The following is a 22,685-nucleotide window of genomic DNA, read 5'->3' as shown; positions in this document are numbered from 1 at the left end:
AAGATGATGCTGTGAAAGTCCTGTACTCAATATGCCAGCAAATTTGGAAAACTCAGCAGTGGCCACAGGACTGGAACAGGTCAGTTTTCATTCCAATCCCAAAGAAAGGCAATGCCAAAGAATGCTCAAATTACCGCACAATTGCACTCATCTCACATGCTAGTAAAGTAATGCTCAAAATTCTCCAAGCCAGGCTTCAGCAATATGTGAACCGTGAACTTCCTGATGTTCAAGCTGGTTTTAGAAAAAGCAGAGGAACCAGAGATCAAATTGCCAACATCCGCTGGATCATGGAAAAAGCAAGAGAGTTCCAGAAAAACATCTATTTCTGCTTTATTGACTATGCCAAAGCCTTTGACTGTGTGGATCACAATAAATTGTGGGAAATTCTGAAAGAGATGGGAATACCAGACCACCTGACCTGCCTCTTGAGAAATCTGTATGCAGGTCAGGAAGCAACAGTTAGAACTGGACATGGAACAACAGACTGGTTCCAAATAGGAAAAGGAGTACGTCAAGGCTGTATATTATCACCCTGTTTATTTAACTTCTATGCAGAGTACATCATGAGAAACACTGGGCTGGAAGAAACACAAGCTGCAATCAAGATTGCCGGGAGAAATATCAATAACCTCAGATATGCAGATGACACCACCCTTATGGCAGAAAGTGAAGAGGATCTAAAAAGCCTCTTGATGAAAGTGAAAGTGGAGAGTGAAAAAGTTGGCCTAAAGCTCAACATTCAGAAAACGAAGCTCATGGCATCCAGTCCCATCACTTCATGGGAAATAGATGGGGAAACAGTGGAAACAGTGGCAGACTTTATCTTTTTGGGCTCCAAAATCACTGCAGATGGTGACTGCAGTCATGAAATTAAAAGACGCTTACTCCTTGGAAGGAAAGTTATGTCCAAACTAGATAGCATATTCAAAAGTAGAGACATTACTTTGCCAACAAAGTAGCAAACAAGTAGACTTGACTTGTCTAGTCAAGGCTATGGTTTTTCCAGTGGTCATGTATGACTGTGAGAGTTGGACTGTGAAGAAGGCTGAGGGCTGAAGAATTGCTGCTTTTGAACTGTGGTGTTGGAGAAGACTCTTGAGAGTCCTTTGGACTGCAAGGAGATCCAACGAGTTCATTCTGAAGGAGATCAGCCCTGGGATTTCTTTGGAAGGAATGATGCTAAAGCTGAAACTTTAGTACTTTGTCCACCTCATGCGAAGAGTTGACTCATTGGAGAAGACTCTGATGCTGGGAGGGATTGGGGGCAGGAGGAGAAGGGGACGACAGAGGATGAGATGGCTGGATGGCATCACTGACTCGATGGATGTGAGTCTGAGTGAACTCTGGGAGTTGGTGATGGACAGGGAGGCCTGGCGTGTTTCGATTCATGGGGTCGCAAAGAGTCAGACACGACTAAGCGACTGAACTGAACTGAACCTTTATGCAGGCTTGCAGCCAAATTCACATTTTTACTGTGGTTTGAAAACCTGCCATTTATAGTTTTAATGTGGGCCAAAGTTTTCAGTCTAGAAACAAATCAAATCCTCACTGAAGGAATCACCTTTATCACAGAACTTTCTGATGCCCGGATCTAAGATTCCACAGAACTGGAATTCACAATTAAAAAAGAATCACAGGGCACTTGAGGAAACAAGGCCCCCTGAGACAAGCAGGAAAAACAGACAACAGACACTGGCTGACATCCACTTTGACTATTCATTTATTGATTAGGGAATAAATTGAAGTATATTTAGTATGCTTACCAAAGAAAAGATGCAGTCAAATAGATGAGTAAAGAGATTATTGTGGGCAAAGGGGGTAGGAGGGAAACTCAAAAGGGAGAGGGTGTAGTATACATATAGCTGGTTCACTTCATTGTACAGCAGAAACTAAGACAACATTGTGAAGCAATTATATACTCCAATAAACAAAAGAATAAGAGAGCATGGAAAATGACTAGGCCACTTGGAGAACCAAATAGAACTTTCAGAAACAAAAACTGAAATTAATAAAAGAAAAATATAGTTGCCTTTGAAAGGGCTGCATAAGTACCTACATGATTTCTTTGGTTTTTGTCTCTTGGTTCACAAAGCCTAAGATATTCACTAACTGGCCCTTTACAAAAAAATGGTGCTGACTTCCACAGTAGAGGCATTTGCATGAGAGACCCTCAGTCAGCCTGAAAGGTCAGCTGAGTATCAACCAGGCAGAACTGACCACGGCAGAGGGGGAACATGAGGGGATTGAATGAGCGAAGCTAATGAAGACTCAGTTGGGCAGTGCTGGGCCTCCCAACCGAAGGGAGGCTGTTTTTCTGTGTCCATAAATAAAACCGGATGAACAGCTCAAACGCCCCCAGAGGCATATTGGAACCCAGAGGACTTGCCTTCTTAACTTTGATGTACGGGGCGGGGGACATCAATCTTCATTGTTCTGGAGTCTCAAGAGTTGAAAGCCTGAGTGTGAGGAAGTCTGGGGCAGGAAGAAATTGGTCCATGAATATAACTATTAAGCAATTATGGATGGCATTCTGCAAACAGAACACATTAAAAAGGAAAGGGAGAATGGAGGTTTCTTTGCCTGCATACCCACTGGTGCCCCTGGTTTGCCACACATGGATCCAGACCAAGTGCTTTTTATGGCTATTGGCTGCAACCGATGGGCTTCAAAGTTCTGTTTCTCAACACAGAGTGCTGACATGTTTGCCCTGAGAGGACTCAGGGAGGGGTGAGGATGCTGGCAGGAAGCTGTGTGGTGACCCCAGGGTGGAGTGAGTGGCAGGAAGCCGCAGGGGGAAGTGATTTGGGGAAAGGAAAACAAGAGGGTCACCACACCCTGGGGTGTTCCTCTGAATGTGGACACCATGCCTGGTTGGTCCAAGGTCCCCCAGCCCTGTGTGCTCATGTCTGCCTCGTGCTTCAGAAGGAGGCAGCAAGGATGGAGTCTTAGAACAAGGAGCCTGGCCATGAGTCATCATGTTCTGCCAGGTACTTTAAACAACAATTTCATAGAGTAGATATTGCCTTTCCCATTTTGCAAATAAGAAAACTGAGGCCCATTGAGAAACATTAAGAACCAGGGCCACAAAGTGAGTTAGCAATGAATTCAGTTCTGGCTCCAAATTCAACTCTTTCTTCCCTACCAAGCAGGTATAGCCAAGGGCCACATGAAGAATCACATGTCACCAGCAAGAACCTGAAGAAAAACAGAAAATTAAGTCCTGCTGCCCTAACACCTACTCCCTGGTTTGACATCCAGGGTAAGTCTGCTAAACAGAGCATATGTGTGTGCAGTTCCGTCATGTCTGACTCTTTGTGACCTCATGGACTGTAGCCCACCAGGCTCCTCTGTCTATAGGATTTTCCAGACAAGAATACTGGAGCGGGTTGCGATTTCCTTCTCCAGGGGATCTTCCCAACCCAGGGGCTGAACTCACAACTCTTGCATCTCTGGCATTGGTAGGCAGGTTCTTTACCACTGGTGCCACCTGGGAAACCGAAAACCAAGTAATTTGCCCCTAAATGTCTCTAGTGACTTATCATGGCTCTTTTTGTCTGACGTGTTAACAGTAGCCTCAGTGAAATGACAACAACAAAAATTCTATTCAGGACCTTGCCATGGAAATGCTCATGGGTTGGAGTGGAGAGGTACAGAATGGTCTGCTGTGATGTACGAAATCCTTGGTTTGGGGGACGTTAAGAGAGTCAAACCCTGATGCTGGAGAAGTTGATGGGCAGCACAGAACAGGAGGAAGGTTCTATCAGAGAAGAGAAGGTGGATCACCATGACAACTCCTGAGTAAGGAGGGGTCACTGTGGGTAGACAGATTCCACTCACAGGCTTCGTGATTGTCTCGAAAGCTGGAGTTAGATCTCACTTTCAACTGGATGGATCAAAAGGACAATGAGAATTCTAGCAACAGGTAGAGGGAAGGAAGAGGAAGAGCACTGTGATGGTTGTTGCCCTTGAGGGCACTGCGCTAAGTGAAATAAGTCAGACAGAAGAAGATCACTACCATATGATCTTGCTTGTATGTGGAATCTGAAAAAGCCAAACTCACGGGAAACAGAGGACAGGTTGGTGGTTGCCAGCCTTGGGGGTGAGGGGTGGGAGAAATGAATGAAGGTGGTCAGAAGTTACAGACTTCCAGTTACAAGATAAATAAATCCTGGAGATGTTGTATACAGCAGAGTGACTACAGATGACAATATTGTGCTGCGTAATTGAAAGTAGTTACATGTCAACATCTCAGTAAAACTAGAAAAAAATATAATTCTTGTATTATATACTACATAATATAGATTGTATTATATTATACTATATTTTGTGTGTTGTACTCAATCGCTCAGTCTTGTTTGAGTCTTTGAAACCCATGGACTGTAGCCTGCCCGGCTCCTCTATCCATGGAATTTTCCAGGCAAGAATACCGGAGTGGGTTGCCATTTCCTACTCTAGGGGATCTTCCCAACCCAGGGATCAAATCCAAGTCTCTTGTGTCTTTTGCACTAGCAGGCAGATTCTTTACCACTGTGCCATCTGGGAAGCTGCATACTATACTATATACACTATGCTATATTATATAGTATGTATTATATCCTACATAATATAAGAGAGTATATATATTTTGTTACAAGCATACCTCATTTTCCTGCACTTTGCTTTATTGTGCTTCACAGATTTTTTTTTTTTTTTTTAACAAACTGAACGTTTGTGGCAACTCTCCATCAAGCCAGTTTACTGGTGGTGTTTTTCCAACAGCATTTGCTCATGTTGTGTCTGTGTCACATTTTGGTAATTCTCTCAACATTTCAGACTTTCTCATTATTATTATATTTGTAATGGCGATCTGTGATCAGTCATCTCTGATGTTACATTTGCAAAAAGATTGCAACTTGAATGCTCACATGATGATTAGTATTTTTTTAGCAATAACATTTTAAAATTAAGCTATGTACTTTTTTTTAGACATAATACTATTGTACGCTCAATAGACTACAGTATAGTGTAAATGTAACTTCTTTATATGCTCTGGGAGACCAAAAACATCCATGTAACTCATTCTATGATGGTGGTCTGGAACCAAACACACTACCTTTCTAGAATCTTCCTGTACTGTGCTGTGCTTAGTTGCTCAGTCATGTTTGACTCTTTGTGACCCCATGGGCTGTAGCCCACCAGACTCCTCTGTCCATGGGGATTCTCCAGGCAAGAATACTGGAGTGGGTTGCCATGAACTCCTCCAGGGGCTCTTCCCAACCCAGGGATCGAACCCAGATCTCCAGCATCACAGGTGGATTCTTTACCATCTGAGCCACCAGGGAAGCCAGAATCCTCCTAGGTTTGTGTTTTTCAAAAATATTTTTTTAGTTTGAAGTATAGCTGATTTACAGTGTTGTGTTAGTTTCAGGTGTACAGCAAAGTGATTAAGACATATATGTGTATATATATATATATATATACGCACATATACATACTCTTTTTCATATTATTTTCAATTATAGCTTATTACAAGATATTGAGCATAGTTCCCTGTGCTGTTGTTTAGCTGCTAAGTTGTGTCTGAGTTTTTTGCAACCCCATGGACTGTCGCCTGCCAGGCTCTTCTGTCCACGGGATTTCCCAGGCAAGAATCCTGGAGTGGGTTGCCGTTTCCTTCTCCAATAATTCCCTGTACTATGCAGAAGGTCCTTGTTGTTTATCTATTTTATATACAGTGGGGCTTCCCTGGTGCCTCAGTGGTAAAGAATTTGCCTGCAAGGCAGGAGACTCGGGTTTGATTCCTGGGTCGGGAAGATCCTCTGGAGAAGGGAATGGCAGTGCACTCCAGTATTCTTGCCTGGAGAATCCCATGGACGGAGGAGCCTGGCGGGCTGCAGTCCATGGGGTCACACAGAGTCAGACACAACTGAAGTGACTAAGCAGCAGCCGCAGCAGTGTGTATCTGTTAATCCCCAATTTATCCCTGCCCTCCAAGTTTGTGTTTGTAATGTGACTGACACAGAAAGGACACTTTTCTCATAGGAATTTGTTCTGTCCCATTGGTCACTGTGTATTAATGCTTTGGAAACTGGAGAGCAGAAAAGGTATCTGAGAATCTTTGTGAAACATAATGTTAAAATGGTACTTCCCTAAGAATAGCAACCACAAGAAATTTGCCAAGTTTTCCACATTGCAAAATGAGATTTTAGACTATCTAATTTACTGTTTCCCTCTGAAAAACTCAACAGGGACCAATAACTGTAAATCAAATGGGTAAACCATTTTTTTTAATCGTTGTGAAAGAAATAAGTGATTATAGTGAAAACACAGAAGAGTTGAAGGAAAAAAAAAACACCTTTAATTCCTTGTACCAGAGAAAACTGCCATTAATGATTAAAAGCCTACATATAGTAATAATGGTATCTTGACCAGGGGAACAACATTGACTCTCGGTTAATTTTATTTTATTATGATCTTATCATAGTACATTATCACGCTATTTTAACTTTCAATATAGCAAGCATTTTTGCATGTTATCATAAACTTCTTGATATAAACAAAAAATTTTATTTCCCTCAAGTGGATTTTCCATCAGCTGACAGCTCTAAGACCTTGGACAAATCCATTCACCCCTGTGAGCTAAATTTTCCTAACTGTAAAGTGAGCTGGTTAAATTAGACAGGTTCTAAGGTCACTTTCAGTTCTGAAATTCAATGATTCCAAGGCATGCATGGTCCAGTGTGTGACCCCGCTCCAACCCTTGTTATCTGATTCTTGTTTCCCACTCTTCTTACTCATCCACCTTTCTTTCTGTTCTGTTTTTGACCCATGCCAGTACATGCTATCGTTCCTGACTCAGCAAGCTGTCTTCTGGCCTTGTTTGTTTATTTACCTGCATTGGGTCTTAGTTGCAGCATGTGGGATCTAGCTCCCTAACCAGGGATGGAACCTGGGCCCCTGCATTGGGAGTGTGAGTCTTAGCCACTGGACCACCAGGGAAGTCTCTTGGCCCTGTTGTGAGACCTCCGTATCCCATTCCAAACCCTTTCCCAGAAGCCTATAAACAATATATCCAGGCTGCTTGAGACACAGTCTTCTCACAGGCCCTGTAAGTTGACTTGTTTTGATGACTTCTGCCTGGTGGAGATTAAAAATGAGAGATGGTGCTTGGTGGCTCACATAATCAGTGTGGAAGTCATTTCATCTAAATCTCTGCTCTCCTTTCCAACTCCCTCCTGACTTGGAGGGGATTCTAGTTGGTGAACTCCAGGGCCTGTCACACATGCTTTTAATCCCAAAATAGTAATGCCCAACATGTATTTGACCCTGACAAATAAGGAGTATTTCCAGCAATTTTCTTAAATAAGATTAGAGTAAGATTTCCTGAGTATTGGCAGATTTCAAGATGGCAGTGTGATTGAAGGGGAGGATGTAGAAATGACTAACACGACTGGACCATTTATAAAGTCAGAACTCCACGGGAATATGAAGTTCACTAAAGGAGGTCAGTCCTGGGTGTTCTTTGGAAGGAATGATGTTAAAGCTGAAACTCCAGTACTTTGGCCACCTCATGCGAAGAGTTGACTCATTGCAAAAGACTCTGATGCTGGGAGGGATTGGGGGCAGGAGGAGAAGGGGACGACGGAGGATGAGATGGCTGGATGGCATCACTGACTCGATGGATGTGAGTCTGAGTGAACTCCGGGAGTTGGTGATGGACAGGGAGGCTTGGAATGCTGCAATTTATGGGGTCGCAAAGAGTTGGACACGACTGAGCGACTGAACTGAACTGAACTGAACTGAAAGGAGGTACAGGCATGGCTCCAAGAAGTGAAGTCCATATCTTCACAAGGTGTTGTATTGACCATGAGCAGGTAAAAATCGAGTAGAACTATCCTCCCAAAGGAATGGAAAAGGAGGTGTGACTTATTTGAATAATAGATGTTTTTGGCAGACCCAGAACTCATGGAAATTTGATCTTCCACTATGGGGAACTTCCACTGGGAAATCTGGAAAAGTATGATAGGAAAACAAATATTTTGGCCCCAAATAAAAATAAAATGGAAGTGGGTGTACAAGTATATTTGCCGAAGAAACCAAGAACACCTTAATTATGTTCCAGACCACTGTCATATTTTTCTATAAGAGCACTGAAGGAAATACAACAATAAGGAACATTTATGTAAAACTTCCTCTTGTTCTAGGTACTGTTCTAAGCTTTTTGGACTTAAGCTTATTCAGTCCTCATAACTGATGCCATGTAAAGAGAAGATTAGCCTTTTGGATGGGTCATCCACTTGGGAATTGAAGTTAACCTAAACGATTGCAAGATATGAGGCAGAGAGGAAAATGGTGGTCCAGGGATAAAAAATCCATGATTATGGAAAAGTCAGAATATACTTGCATTTTCAAGGTGTCAAACCAATTTAGAGATCTCTCAATACAGGTTATTAGAGGATTGACCTTTTTTTCAGCCAGATTTATTCTCTAATAAAAGTGTACAATCAGGGTGTTTTTTTGTTTGTTTTTTAACTTAATAGAACTCTCTTTCACTTATTCTTTAATTGATCCATTCAGATGGTTTGTCAGTTTCCGGTTACCTAATGATGACTACCAGTTACTGCTCAGTCACTCATTCAGTAACTATTTCTGACAATACTTTTCTAAAAGTTATATGTATAAAACATAAAATTTATAGTAGCAAGGCACTTAATATGTCATCAGTAGACATTCATGTTATTACGAAGTACAAATGGAATTAGAAAGTATTTAGAAATGATTCAGAGAAGGCAATGGCACCCCACTCCAGTACTCTTGCCTGGGGAATCCCGTGGACGGAGGAGCCTGGTGGGCTGCAGTCCATGGGTCTCGAAGAGTCGGACACGACTGAGTGACTTCACTTTCATTTTTCACTTTCATGCACTGGAGAAGGAAATGGCAACCCACTCCAGTGTTCTTGCCTGGAGAATCCCAGGGACGGGGGAGCCTGGTGGGCTGCTGTCTATGGGGTCGCACAGAGTCGGACACGACTGAAGTGACTTAGCAGTAGAAATGATTACCATGGACCACTGTTACCAAGAATTTTACAAGCTTCCCTACTCCAGCTGTGAAACTATTTGTCCTGAAGTGGCAGAAATTGTGAAATAAAAGAAAAGGAGTCACAAAGAGTTTAGCTTGACATTAGGGAGACTGGATAGAAAATGAAAAAGTTCCCTGAGAATGTGTTGGAAACTATCTTCTTTCCTATTTCTCTTTCTCATGAGTTGCCCACCTTGGGCACAGAAGCTGCTCCAGGGGGCTGATCATTCATTGATGTGGATGGAGGAGTCTCTGAAAAAAGTCTTGGTGGATGTCAGGGCTAGTTCTTTTGACTATCATAATCATTTCTACCCTTTTGAAATATTGTCCTATTACCCTGCATCTTAGTGAGCCTAAGATACGACAGGAAAATGCTCCTATATCCCTTCAAAATGGACCTTAGGCTTGTGACAAAAGAACCAAAGTGTCTATCCTTCCTTTCCTGCTTTGAAGACTTTCATCTCAGGGGCAAGAGCCTGAGATTTTTGCTTTGTTCAAACTGCCCTGCCCCCACCCCCAACTCTGACCTCATTTGCAGCCCCCTGGTGCTTTCTTCTGCAACTTTCCCATGTGAACTTATTTATCTTCCTTAACTGTCTACTTAATTTATTCTGGCCAAATGTTCCCCCAAGCTCTGTTGATAATTTATTCCAGTGCTGAATTACTACTGTAATCGCAAACTTAAAATAGCTAAGATTTCTCATGCAGCTGCAATCACCCTGTACTCTGAAATTCCTCCATGTCTTCCCATTGCTCTGAGCTAAAGTCCTCAGTAGGGCCTTGGAAGCTTAATATGATCCAGCTTCTGTATGCCCCTCCAACCTAAATTTGGGCCCTTGCATGTTATACCTGCTCCACCTTGTCACTCAAGACTCCAGGCTATTTCGCTTTAAGTAATTCTTGTTCTTATTTGGTCTCATCTTGGTGAATTACCAAGGAGCACAATTACTAGATTGTATAGTAGGAGTATGTTTACTTTTGTAGGAAACCATCAAACTATTGTACAAAGTGGCTGTATCATTTTGTATTCCCACCAAATGTGAATGAGAGTTCCCGTTGCTCCGTGTTCTCCAAACCAGCATTTGGTGTTGTCAGTGGTTTGAAATCACATCATTCTAATAATTGTGCCATTGTATCTCATTGGATTATGCCTTTGGTGTTGTATCTAAAAAGTCATCGCCATACCCAAGGTCATTTAGGTTTTCTCCTGTGTTATCTTCTAGGTATATCCTTCATTTTCTGATAAGGAAATTGAGGGACAGAGAAAGAGAGTGACTTTACCCATCACTTAGTAGCTGAGGAAGAGAAGGTCAAAATCTTTGTCTCTTGAATCTTCATATAGTGCATTTCCTACAGCTTACCTTGCTGACTCAGCAAGCTTTCTTCAATTTAATCTGCACCTTTTTTTTTTTTAAACCCAACAGTACTTTTCTGGACACATGGCCTTCTAGTGCCACTGTTCAAAGTTGGTCCTCTAAAGCTTTTTGGACCTCATTAGTTACCCCATCTCCTTACACAATGAAGAAAGTGGCTGGTATGAATGCTGCAATGTGTCATCTAGGTCCCTTGTTAACACTGAAGTACCCTGTTCCTCAAGCTTCAGGGAGCAATGTCCACAGAGCCCTCAGTTTTTTTAAGATGGGTTACCTTGCTCAAATTGAAGACCTTCTTCCTGAATCAGCCTGTATCCAGTGTCTAGTTGATGTGGATACAATGCCTGACCCCTCACCCCAACTCTGCAGAGCCTTCCAGGTCACCTCAGATTCTGAGCTGCCCAATGGGTCAACTGATGCTTTGTCCAAACTGCCTTCTAGCCCAGCTTTTCCCTTTGCACAGTTTTGCTTCCTAACTCTTCTTCCACAGGCGTCATGCTCAGGAACAATCTGGAATAGATTTCCTGCATTCTACTCTCTGTCTCCCATCTGCTTCCTGGGAACTCAGCCCATGACAGTTGGTGCTGAGAGTGGTTTGAGAAGCAAAATCTAAGGTGAGATTTTGGATCTGGGTCACTTGCCACTCAGTTGGCAGTGAGTGGGCACTTGCCCTGACCACCAGACAGTGTCTGGCACAAAACAGCAGTGCATTTATCAGTATTTAGACCAGAGGTGAGCTGGAAGGTATTCTTGTGGGAGAGAATATTCTCACAGGTGCTATATGTGGAAATATGGAAAATTTTTGTAACTCGGAAGATAGTGAAATTGGGTCGTTCTTGGTAAGCACAATGTTCACTCAATGTCCACCACATGGACTCAGTCTGGAGTCTTTCTTCCAGTCTCTAGTGTATAATTGGAGAAGATATATCTGGTAATAGGTTGACATTGCTTGACACTGGTTCTTGGCCTAGTGTAATGCGGAAGACTGGATGGAAGTGTAATACGGAAGAACAATGTCACCTTGTTCTTAAGCTCAGTTGATCATTTGTGCCCCACTCTTTGCGACCCTATGGACTACAGCTCCCCTAGCAGGGTAGTAAGAGAAAAAGAATATTACGTCCTGGGGGAACAAAGAAAATGAGTGTTATCTTTGAAATTCTTTCCCTTTCTATCTCCTTTTTAAAAATTAATTTTTAATTAAAAAAATTTTTTGACTGTGCTGTGAGGCAGTGATGGAATGACTGATCAGGAGACACCAAAGATCATGGAGTCAAAACTATCCATCATGGTCAGAGTTTTGTTAGACCCACCGAGTAACAAAGTTGGATAGGTCTAATAACCATCGATTGTCTAAGATACAAGAAGGATGGAGCACGAGCAGGGCCAGTGCTATAGAAAAATAACAACTTTTCTGAGCAATCAAAATAGTCAAGATTTCTTGACAAGCAAGATTTCTCAGTAAGCCAGCAGTGCTGACCAGGAAGTAGAACAATGGCTGAAGAGAAAGGAGATCACGACCCTCAGTTTTGACCCTGAAACCAGCTGTAGTGCCCAGGGCTAGCATTCCTCTTCTAAGTCTCCCTCAAAAGAATCTTCCAGAGGGATGGTACGGGGAGGGAGGTGGGAGGGGGGTTCAGGATGGGGAGCACGTGTACACCTGTGGCAGATTCATGTTAATGTATGGCAAAACCAATACAATATTGTAAAGTAATTAGCCTCCAATTAAAATAAATAAATTTAAATTAAAAAAATATATATATCTAAAAAAAAAAAAAAGAATCTTCCCATCCTTCATCACCCTCCCTATAATTCTAGAGGAGATGCTTCCAGAACTTAAAGGCATGGATTTAAGTGGTATAAAGGAAAGACTAGTGTATGCAATGATGTCCTGCCTCGCTTCCCCATCAGCACTGAAGATCTTCTTCCTCTACCTGCTGGGAGTGCTCTGTGCGGATTCCCTCAGCTGTCAGCGCTCTGGAATATTTACCTTGGCTAAAGAGAATTGCTTTGCTCGAAGCCACATGGCTCCTTCCTGCAGCAGCCCACATCCAAAGACTGAAAACGAGTGTCATTTAAGAATGCTTTCTTCAATGCTTTCTTCGCTAATGGTTTCTTAGTGGCTGCTGCATCCTCAAAAGACAGGAAGTACTTTGCACATGGTCGTTTATTAATACACGTCTGTTTATTTGGACTGGAAGCTAGTAAGTGATGAATGTCTGACGTCTTTATGGTTAATACCAAAGCAAGGTGCCAGCTTGCCTGGCATGAAAGCCTCAAGGCTTGGAGTTGACCTTGTGGAAGGGGTAGATTCAGGTTAAGGAATTTAATGAACTCAATTCTGCCTAACTACAGTCTTCAAATCAATTCTCCTTCTCTATGAAACCTTAAAGCACTTGCACTACATGCCAGAAAGTGTAATAATTTAATGCTTAATTGGCTCACTCTTGCTTCATTTGTGATCATCTTTTTCCATAAAAGTATATGAACTCTTTCAGCATAAGGACCATTAAAAAATATTTATTTATTTGGCTACATGGGGTCTTAGTTGCAGCATGCAGGATCTTTCCTTGAGATGCACAGACTCTAGTTGTGGTGCATGGGCTCATCAGCTGTGATGATTTTACTAATCATCATTAGTAAAACTAATGCTCTGTGGCTTGAGGAATCTTCATTTCCTGACCAGGGATCAAACCTTTGTTCCCTGCATTGCAAGGTGTTTCTTAACCATGGAACCACCAGGGAAGTCCTAGGACCAGTTTTTAAACATCTCAATTTCCTACAGCACTTGGCATGGTACTAAGGACTTAGAAGAAGCACCTTTGCCCATCAGCTGACCTCAAACCCACCTAGCAGGTGGTTTATACCCCCCACATTTCTAAATAATGGCAGAGCAGTTTTCACTATAGTTTGCCGAGAATTTGTCATACTGAAAGACACTAGGGGAGAAAGATGTCACAGATGAAGGGGGAAAAAAAACCAACAACACAATAATCCCAAAGGTGGCATACTTCTCTGTCTCTTTCCATCTCCCTCTGAATTTCATCACCAGGAATAAAAAAATTGCTTTTTTGCTTTTCTAGGTCTGCAGTGAATCAGCATTAGTATTTTTGTTTAACAGAAACATCTTCCATATTCCTCAGTTCAGTCACTCAGTCATGTCTGACTCTCTGTGACCCCATGGACTGTAGCACACCAGACTTCTCTGTCCATCACCAATTCCCAGAGCTCACTCAAACTCATGTCCATTGAGTCACTGATGCCATCAAACCATCTGATCCTCTGTCATCCCCTTCTCCTCCCACCTTCAATCTTTCCCAGCATCAGGGTCTTTTCAAATGAGTCAGCTGGTTGCATCATGTGGACAAAGTATTTGAGTTTCAGCTTCAACATCAGTCCTTCCAGTGAATATTCAGGACTGATTTCCTTTCGGATGGACAGGTTGGATCTCCTTTCAGTCCAAGGGATTCTCAGGAGTCTTCTCCAACACCACAGTTCAAAAGCACAATTCTTCAGTGCTCAGCATTCTTTATAGTCCAACTCTCACATCCATACATGACTACTGGAAAAACCATAGCTCTGACTAGAGGGACCTTTGTTGGCAAAGTAATGTCTCTGCTTTTTAATATGCTGTCTAGATTGGTCATAGCTTTTCTTTCAAGAAGCAAGCGTCTTTTAATTTCATGGCTGCAGTCACCATATGCAGTGATTTTGGAGCCCAAGGAAATAAAGTCTCTCACCATTTCCATTGTTTTCTCATCTATTTGCCATAAAGTGATGGGACTGGATGCCATGATCTTAGTTTTCTGAATGTTGAGCTTTAAGCCAACTTTTTCACTTTCCTCTTTCATTTTCAACAAGAGGCTCTTTAGTTCTTCTTCACTTTCTGCCATAAGGGTGGTGTCATCTGCATATCTGAGGTTATTGATATTTCTCCCAGCAATCTTGATTCTAGCTTGTGCTTCATCCAGCCCAGCATTTCGCATGATATTCCATATTCCTAGAATCACTCAATTGAGAAAAAGGAAAAAGGAAGGCTTCCTTCTCTATTTGCTTCACAGACCTTTGAAATGGATTCAGTGCATAATATTGGGTTGTCGTGGTAGCTTTAAAAATCTCTGGTTTATGCAAATAGGGATAACACTTGGAATTTTGGGGTCAGAACTCTGGAATTCCCTGTGTTTTCTAGCTGCAGGCTTTTCATTTATAGTCCACTAAAAATCTGCCTCAAAGACAGGCCTGACAGTGTGAGGATTGTGCTAGCTTCATCTTGCTCCACGTTTTAAGGCCATCCAAAACCAAATGCTATTTTCCTGTTGCATTTTGCTAGCAATGTCACTGTGAGATATAGTAAGATGAATGAGATATGTCTGTGCCTGAATCTCTAGGCTTGTCAGCTAAGGAAATAATCTTTATGAGTGACTGCATGAAATAAGGAAGATTGCTTCCTTAAGGAAGAAGCAACTAGTATCTACATTTTTCAAAATGCTCCAAAACAAAAACAAACACTCTGGACTTTAAAAGACAAAATTCTCATTCACCTGATTTTATTACATTGTATGTGCTCCAAGAAGGCAAGTCTTGTTCGAAAGTTTCATTTTACTGTGGTATAAATTTGGGGGTCAAAAGTTTTAAGTTCAGTAAAGAAGATGTGGTATATATATACAATGGAATACTACTCAGCCATAAACAAGAATGAACTAATGGCATTTGCAGCAACACGGATGCAACTAGAGATGTCATACTAAGTGAAGTAAGTCAGAAGAAGAAAAGGAAATACCATATGATTCACTTCATGTCACATCTAAAGTGTAGCACAAATGAACCTCTCTACAAAACAGAAATGGACTCCCAGACATAGACGGCAGACTTGTGGTTGCCAAAGGGAGAAGGGAGAGGAGGAGGGATGGACTGGGGGTTTAGGGTTAGTAGATGCAAACTGTTACATTTAGGATGGATAAACAACAAGGTCCTGCTGAAGAGCACAGGGAACTATATTCAGTATCCTAGGATAAACCACAATGGAAAAGAATATAAAAAAGAATGTATATATATATATAACAGTCACTTTGCTGTATAGCAGAAATTAACACAGCATTGTCAATCAACCGTACTTTAATAAAGAATAATTCTTTTTTGTTTTGTAAATAAGTTCATTTGTACCCTTTTAAAAAAGATTCCACATATAAGCAATACCATATGATATTTGTCTTTCTGTATCTGACTTACTTCACTCAGTATGACAATCTCTATGACAGTCCATCCATGGACTGCAAACAGCATTGCCTATGTGCTCAGCTGCTCAATTGTGTCTGACTTTTTGTGACCCCCTGGACTGTAGCCTGCCAGACTCTACTGTCCATGAAATTTTCCAGACAAGAATATTGGAGTTGGTTGCTATTTCCTACTCCAGGGGATCTTGCTGACCCAGAGATTGAACCCATCTCTTGTGTCTCTTGCAAATGGCATTATTTGGTTCTTTTTACCATGTTCTTTCCAACAAGGTTTCAGCTGCTAATATTCCTAAGAACTGCACAAGCCATTGATGGATTCCTGCTTCCTTGGGGTAACTGTGCCTAGTTAGAGCCCCTCTTGCCAGATTTCCTTTATGAAAGAAGGTGAGAGTTCTTCCCACCCCACTCCCCACCCTCTTCACAAACACGAAAGGACAGGAAGTCTCTCTTTTCCTCATCTGCTCTCTTTTCTCCAGGGGAGGGGAGAAAGCATATGCTGTTACTCACAGGCCCTTGAGGCAGGCCCCGTTGGACTATTTTTAGAGAGGGGCAATAGCATCTGTGAAAACACCAGTTCTGTATGGAGTGGTGTGGCCTCACTGGGCTGTTGCTGACAGCAGGATCTTGGAAGCAATGGGAAGTTCTTTCTAGAAAGCCCCGTTAAAACAGCTTTTCCTGTTTGAAGGAGAAGAGAGGCATGAAAAGTAGTAAACGTAGGTTTAGAAGCCCTTCATCAAATAACCTTGAGAATGACTGGCCTTATGCACTGGTTCTCAAACTTTGGAGTATTTCAGACTCACCTGGAACAATCACTCCTTCTCTCACTGGCCTTACTCATACCCTTGGAAAAGTCACCTGAAGTGTGAGGCCAGACTGACGGGTCTGAATCCTGACTGTGCACAAGAGCCCATGGGGAAAGTTTACAATTATACAGGCTCCTGTCTCCTGTTCATGAACTGACTCACCAGTGGTGGGGATAACGCCCCCATCATGGTCTCCCCTACTTCCTCTCCCACCCCCAAAAAGGAGAGAATCTCAGAGCCCTGCATGGCAATCTGAAGAGGGTAGTCCTGCCCACCTCTCCAGTCTTCTTTATATAGATAGATAGATAGTTATAGTTTAATTTTTTTTTAGTTCTACCTTGTGGCATGTGGGACCTTAGCTCTTACCCATACCCCCTATCCTGCAATGCAGAGTCGTAACCACTGGACTGCCGGGGAAGTCCCTTCTCCAGTGTTTTAACCGCAAGATTTCCACCCACTTGACCTGGGGACTTCTCTTTTAGTCCCTCCTGAGGTTCCTGGCTCCTTCCTGAGAAGGACCTTTGCTCAAATCCTCCCCTCTGCCTCTTATGCCTTTTTCTCACCTTGAGTCGGATAAATGCCCCATCCTACACTTTCTTCAGAACTCAACTCAATTAACACTTCCTCAGGGAACATTCGACCATCTGTCTAGGCCTGAACATTCTCAGCTCTCACAGAACTGTGTACAGTCCCTTATACACTCATATCTGATAAAATTCTGATTAATATCAGTATCTCTTTTGAACTACAAAGCTCCACAAGAGTAAGGGCCTTTTCCCTTACAGTAGGAGGTAGATGTTTATCATGGGTGTAGTCATTGGGTATGTTCAAACTGCCTTTTAAAATTTGGCCAGTTTTCTTCATTGTGAGTCTTACATCTTAAAGAAAGCAGGCAGAAGTCACATATCTTCCCTTTCGACTTGAGTTCAGGCAAGTGGTCCAGGCTCTGCCGCTCACACTAGCCTGCTTGAGGCTGATTGAGAAGCACCAGTATGAAGAAGCAGGATCCATGAGGAAAGCACATCTTAGCCAGGATGGTGGTGAAGGCCTCACGTGTTTAAAAGACAAGAGTGGTCAAGGTTCTGGCATCTGGCATTCAGCCATGTGGGAACAGTCTGCTCATGTCGTCATGGGGCTGTGAGCTCTGCCTGCAGTAGGTCTGCAGTTGTTCACGCCTTGGCAGTCTGAAAGCCAAATTCTCTGGCTGTCCTGCAGATTCTGAGAAACAGATAATACAGATAAATCATTCAATTCTTCAGATTGAATTGGCTAGGATAAATTTGGAACTGAGAACCCCTGTACTTACAGTCTATCCCTGGCATCGTGCATAGGCTTTAAGAGGTGTTCTGTGATGTTTGATGAATTGAAACATTTAATGAGTCTTTACTGTGGTTGCATATGTGCATGCATGCTCAGTTGGGACTGTAGCCACCAGGTTCCTCTGTCCATGGGATTTTCCAGGCCAGAATACTGGAGTGGGTTGCCATTATTTCTCTTCAGGGGATCTTCCCAACCCAGGGTTCGAACCCAAGTCTCCTGGGTCTCCCACATGAGCAGGTGGATTCTTTAGCATAGTGCCACCTGAGAAGCCCTGACTATGGTTAGGCATCTGCGTAAGAAGTTGTGTGGACTGACCCAACAAACTTATTGACATCATCTACCCCAGGAGACTGTAGAATCCCTCAAGATATTTGATGTCACTCCTTGGAAAGGATTAAACTGATCTGCCTCACTGATGCAGGCTTGGCCATGCCTTGCTTTAGCCAGTGATATCTAAGCAGAAGTGGTATAATATATCACTTCTGAACAGAAGTTTTAAGAACCGGCATCTGAGCCTCTGTGTTCGTTTCTTTCCCTTCTCTGCTAAGAGTCAGGCAAGATTCCAAAAAGAGGCAGCTCTGCTAGCCGGGGTCCTAGAGAGAATGTGACACAATGAAGGGATGAGGATGATCTGCAGTGAACATGGGAAACAGTGGAGGTCGAGTCAGGGAGATGTTGGGAGGTTGTTGCCATGACATAACCTAATTTGTTCTAATGGATACACTCATTTATAGATGCAGACGCTAAGGACAAATGGTAATTGAGACAGTATTTGAATCGAGGTATTCTTACATGGGCGCCCATTACATCTTAACCATATGCTAACCCGACCCAGCTTAAAGAAGAAGACAAAAGGAAAAACCATCACCAATCACGAATACAATTATAAATGAGAAATTAGAAATAACCATACATTCTGAAGATATTTGTTGTTGTTGTTCAGTCACTCAGTTGTATGTGACCCCATGGATTGTAGCACACCAGGCTTCCCTGCCCTTCACCATCTCCCAGAGCTTGTTCAAATTCATGTCCATTGAGTCAGTGATGCCATTCAACCATCTCATCCTCTGTCATCCCCTTCTCTTTGCCTTCAGTCTTTCCCAGCATCAGGGTTTTTTGCAATAAGTCTGCTCTTTGCATCAGGTAGCCAAAGTATTGGAGCTTCAGCCTCAGCATCAGTCCTTCCAATGAATATTCAAGATTGATTTTCTTTAGGATTGACTGGTTGGATCTCCTGCAGTCCATGGGACTCTCAAGAGTTTTCTCCCAAACCACAGTTCAAAAGCATCAATTTTTTGGCACTCAGGTTTCCTTCTGGTCCAACTCTCACATCCATACATGACTACTAAAAAAACCATCAGATCAGATCAGATCAGTTGCTCAGTCGTGTCTGACTCTTTGCGACCCCATGAACTAACTGCACCACGCCAGGCCTCCCTGTCCATCACCAACTCCTGGAGTTCACTCAGACTCATGTCCATCGAGTCAGTGATGCCATCCAGCCATCTCATCCTCTGTTGTCCCCTTCTCCTCTTGCCCCCAATCCCTCCCAGCATCAGAGTCTTTTCCAATGAGTCAACTCTTCGCATGAGGTGGCCAAAGTACTGGAGTTTCAGCTTTAGCATCATTCCTTCCAAAGAAATCCCAGGGCTGATCTCCTTCAGAATGGACTGGTTGGATCTCCTTGCAGTCCAAGGGACTCTCAAGAGTCTTCTCCAATACCACAGTTCAAAAGCAGCAATTCTTCAGCCCTCAGCCTTCTTCACAGTCCAACTCTCACATCCATACATGACCACAGGAAAAACCATAGCCTTGACTAGATGAACCTTTGTTGGCAAAGTAATGTCTCTGCTTTTGAATATGCTATCTAGGTTGGTCATAACTTTCCTTCCAAGGAGTAAGTGTCTTTTAATTTCATGGCTGCAGTCACCATCTGCAGTGATTTTGGAGCCCATAAAAATAAGGTCTGACACTGTTTCCACTGTTTCCCCATCTATTTCCCATGAAGTGATGGGACCGGATGCCATGATCTTCGTTTTCTGAATGTTGAGCTTTAAGCCAACTTTTTCACTCTCCACTTTCACTTTCATCAAGAGGCTTTTTAGTTCCTCTTCACTTTCTGCCATAAGGGTGATGTCATCTGCATATCTGAGGTTAACCATAGTTTTGACTATATGGACCTTTGTCAGTAAAGTAATATCTCTGTTTTTTAATATGCTGTCTAGATATGTCATAGCTTTTCTTCCAAGGAGCACGTGTCTTTTAATTTCATGGCTGCAGTCACCATCTGCAGGGATTTTGAAGTGCAAGAAAATAAAGTCTGTCACTTTTTCTGTTGTTTTCTATCTATTTGCCAGAAGTGATGGGACTGGATGCAATGACCTTTGTTTTTGAATGTTGAGTTTTAAGTCATCTTTTTTCACTCTCCTCTTTCACTTTCATCAAGAGGCTTTTTAATTCCTCTTCACTTTCTGCCAAAAGGGTGGTGTCATCTGTGTATCTGAGGTTATTGATATTTCTCCCGGCAATCTTGATTCCAGCTTGTGCTTCATTCATCATGGAAATTTCGCATGATGTACTCTGCATATAAGTCAAATAAACAGGGTAACAATATACAGCCTTGATGTACTCCTTTTCCAATTTTGAACCAGTTCGTTGTTGCATGTCTGGTTCTAACTGTTGCTTCTTGACCTACCTTTGGCTACTTGATGCAAAGAGCTGACTTATTGGAAAAGACCCTGATCTGGAATTCCCATCTCTTCAAGAATTTTCTACAATTTGTTGTGATCCACACAGTCAAAGGCTTTAGTGTAGCCAATGAAGCAGAAGTAGATGTTTTTCTTGAATATATTTAATATTAAAGCACTATTAAATATGTCTTTAAATGTATTTGGAGACTTGAATGAGAAGATCATTTTCTAAGTAGCAGAATTAATTCCAGAAGATACAAAGACATGAAAGAGAACAACCACCACAAAAGAAATGGAAAAGATTATTAAAGATCTACCACCCACCTCCTTGACTTCTATATCCACTGGCCACTGCTGAAAATACAGCCTAGATTGCTTCATGGATGAGCTGCTTCAAATTTTTAAGTAATAGATAATTCCAGTGCTATTTAACTTGTTCCAGAGCACAGAGAAATAAACAAAGCTTTCAAATTATTTTTAGAAAACCAAAACATTGTATCAAAATCTTACAAAGATAGCACTAAAGAAGAAACCTAACATCCAATCTCACTTAAGAATAGAGCTGAAAAATATTGTATTAAGTATTAAAAGTATATAATTCAACAAGAAATGAAAATACAGCAAATGAAGTTTGGCTTGAAAGCTAAGTATTTGACATATATTATCATAATGCACTATACTAATATAGATCAAAGGAAAAAATCTTCATCTCAGTCAATGGCCTAAAGACAGTTAATAAAGTTTAATAATTATTTCTGATTTAGAAACACAGACAAACATGCAAACTCATAGGAAAACTATAATGGAAGGATACTCTCTTCAGTTCAGTTTAGTTCAGTTCAGTCGCTCAGTCGTGTCTGACTTTTTGCGACCCCATGAATCGCAGCACGCCAGGCCTCCCTGTCCATCACCAACTCCCAGAGTTCACTCAGACTCACGTCCATCGAGTCAGTGATGCCATCCAGCCATCTCATCCTCTGTCGTCCCCTTCTCCTCCTGCCCCCAATCCCTCCCAGCATCAGAGTCTTTTCCAATGAGTCAACTCCTAACATCCTGGTGAAAGGAGCAGTTTAAGATAAGAAGAATTCTTAGAAATTTAAAATATGAGAGAAGGAAACTAAAGGAAAGTTTGAAAATAAAGTTAGAAAAAATATTCTTGGATGTAGAACAAAGAGTAAAAGAAGCCCTGAAAAACAGAGAAAAAATAAGAATCTTGGGCAATCAACCTAGTAGATAAAAAGAATTCCAGAAATAGAAATTAAAAAAAAAAACAAACCTGAGGGCAGGGAGAAGAGTATCAAAATATCAGTAATAGCAATACAACTAAACATTTCACAAGAATAGAATTTGAGCTTTTTTGACAGAAAGAATACACCAAGGACCCAGTACAATGAAAGAAAAAAAGGTGATTCATACCAATATGCTTCATCATGAAATAACCATAAATGGGAATAAAGAGAAACAACTGAAATGTTTACAGGAAGAAAATTAGATCATTGTTAGAAGAAGAAGAATGGTATTTATATTCTCAGTATACAAATGGGAGGCAAAAAAATAAAACAATGGAAAAACATTCACAATTTTAAAGAAATAATTACTCTTATTTCTGTGTATGTAGCGGGGGAGCTGTATTCTATACCCAGTCAAACTAGCAAAACAGGGGTAACAATTGAATGTGACTGTATTTTTAGGCTAGCAGTGTCTCGAGAAATTTATTCCCTGTAAACTCTTTCTCAAATGATACTGTAGGATATGCCTCTCAAAAAGAAGAGATTAAACAAAGTAAGAGGAAACTTGTGACCAGAAATACGAGAATGGAAAGGAAAGTCTTAGGACCACAGTGGAATAAATCACTCTCAGTAGAAGTGGAGAAAGGATGGCCCAGGGGAATTTTTTCTTTAGGGAAAAAATTGCACTGATAGAGGTTTTTTTTAGGGAAATAACCATGTGGAAATAGACTGAGAGGGATTTTACAGTTCTTTGGGAGGACTTGATAGGAATTATCATCAGTACATCTATCCACTGACATGTATTAAGGAAGTCATGCTCTAATTTTTTGCTCATTCTTCAAAGTACAGGACTAGCTTTCAATAATTTTTATACCTTTCCAATGATAAAGCATTTCAAAATGGTAAAATTATGACTCTCCTAAAACTGTAAAGTGAACACATGTCAAACATTTTACGTAAGTCATCGATTAATGAGTAA

This window comes from Bos taurus, chromosome 23 (assembly GCF_002263795.3).
Source record: "Bos taurus isolate L1 Dominette 01449 registration number 42190680 breed Hereford chromosome 23, ARS-UCD2.0, whole genome shotgun sequence".
NCBI lineage: Eukaryota > Metazoa > Chordata > Mammalia > Artiodactyla > Bovidae > Bos > Bos taurus.
Note: the sequence above shows the minus strand (reverse complement) of the source record.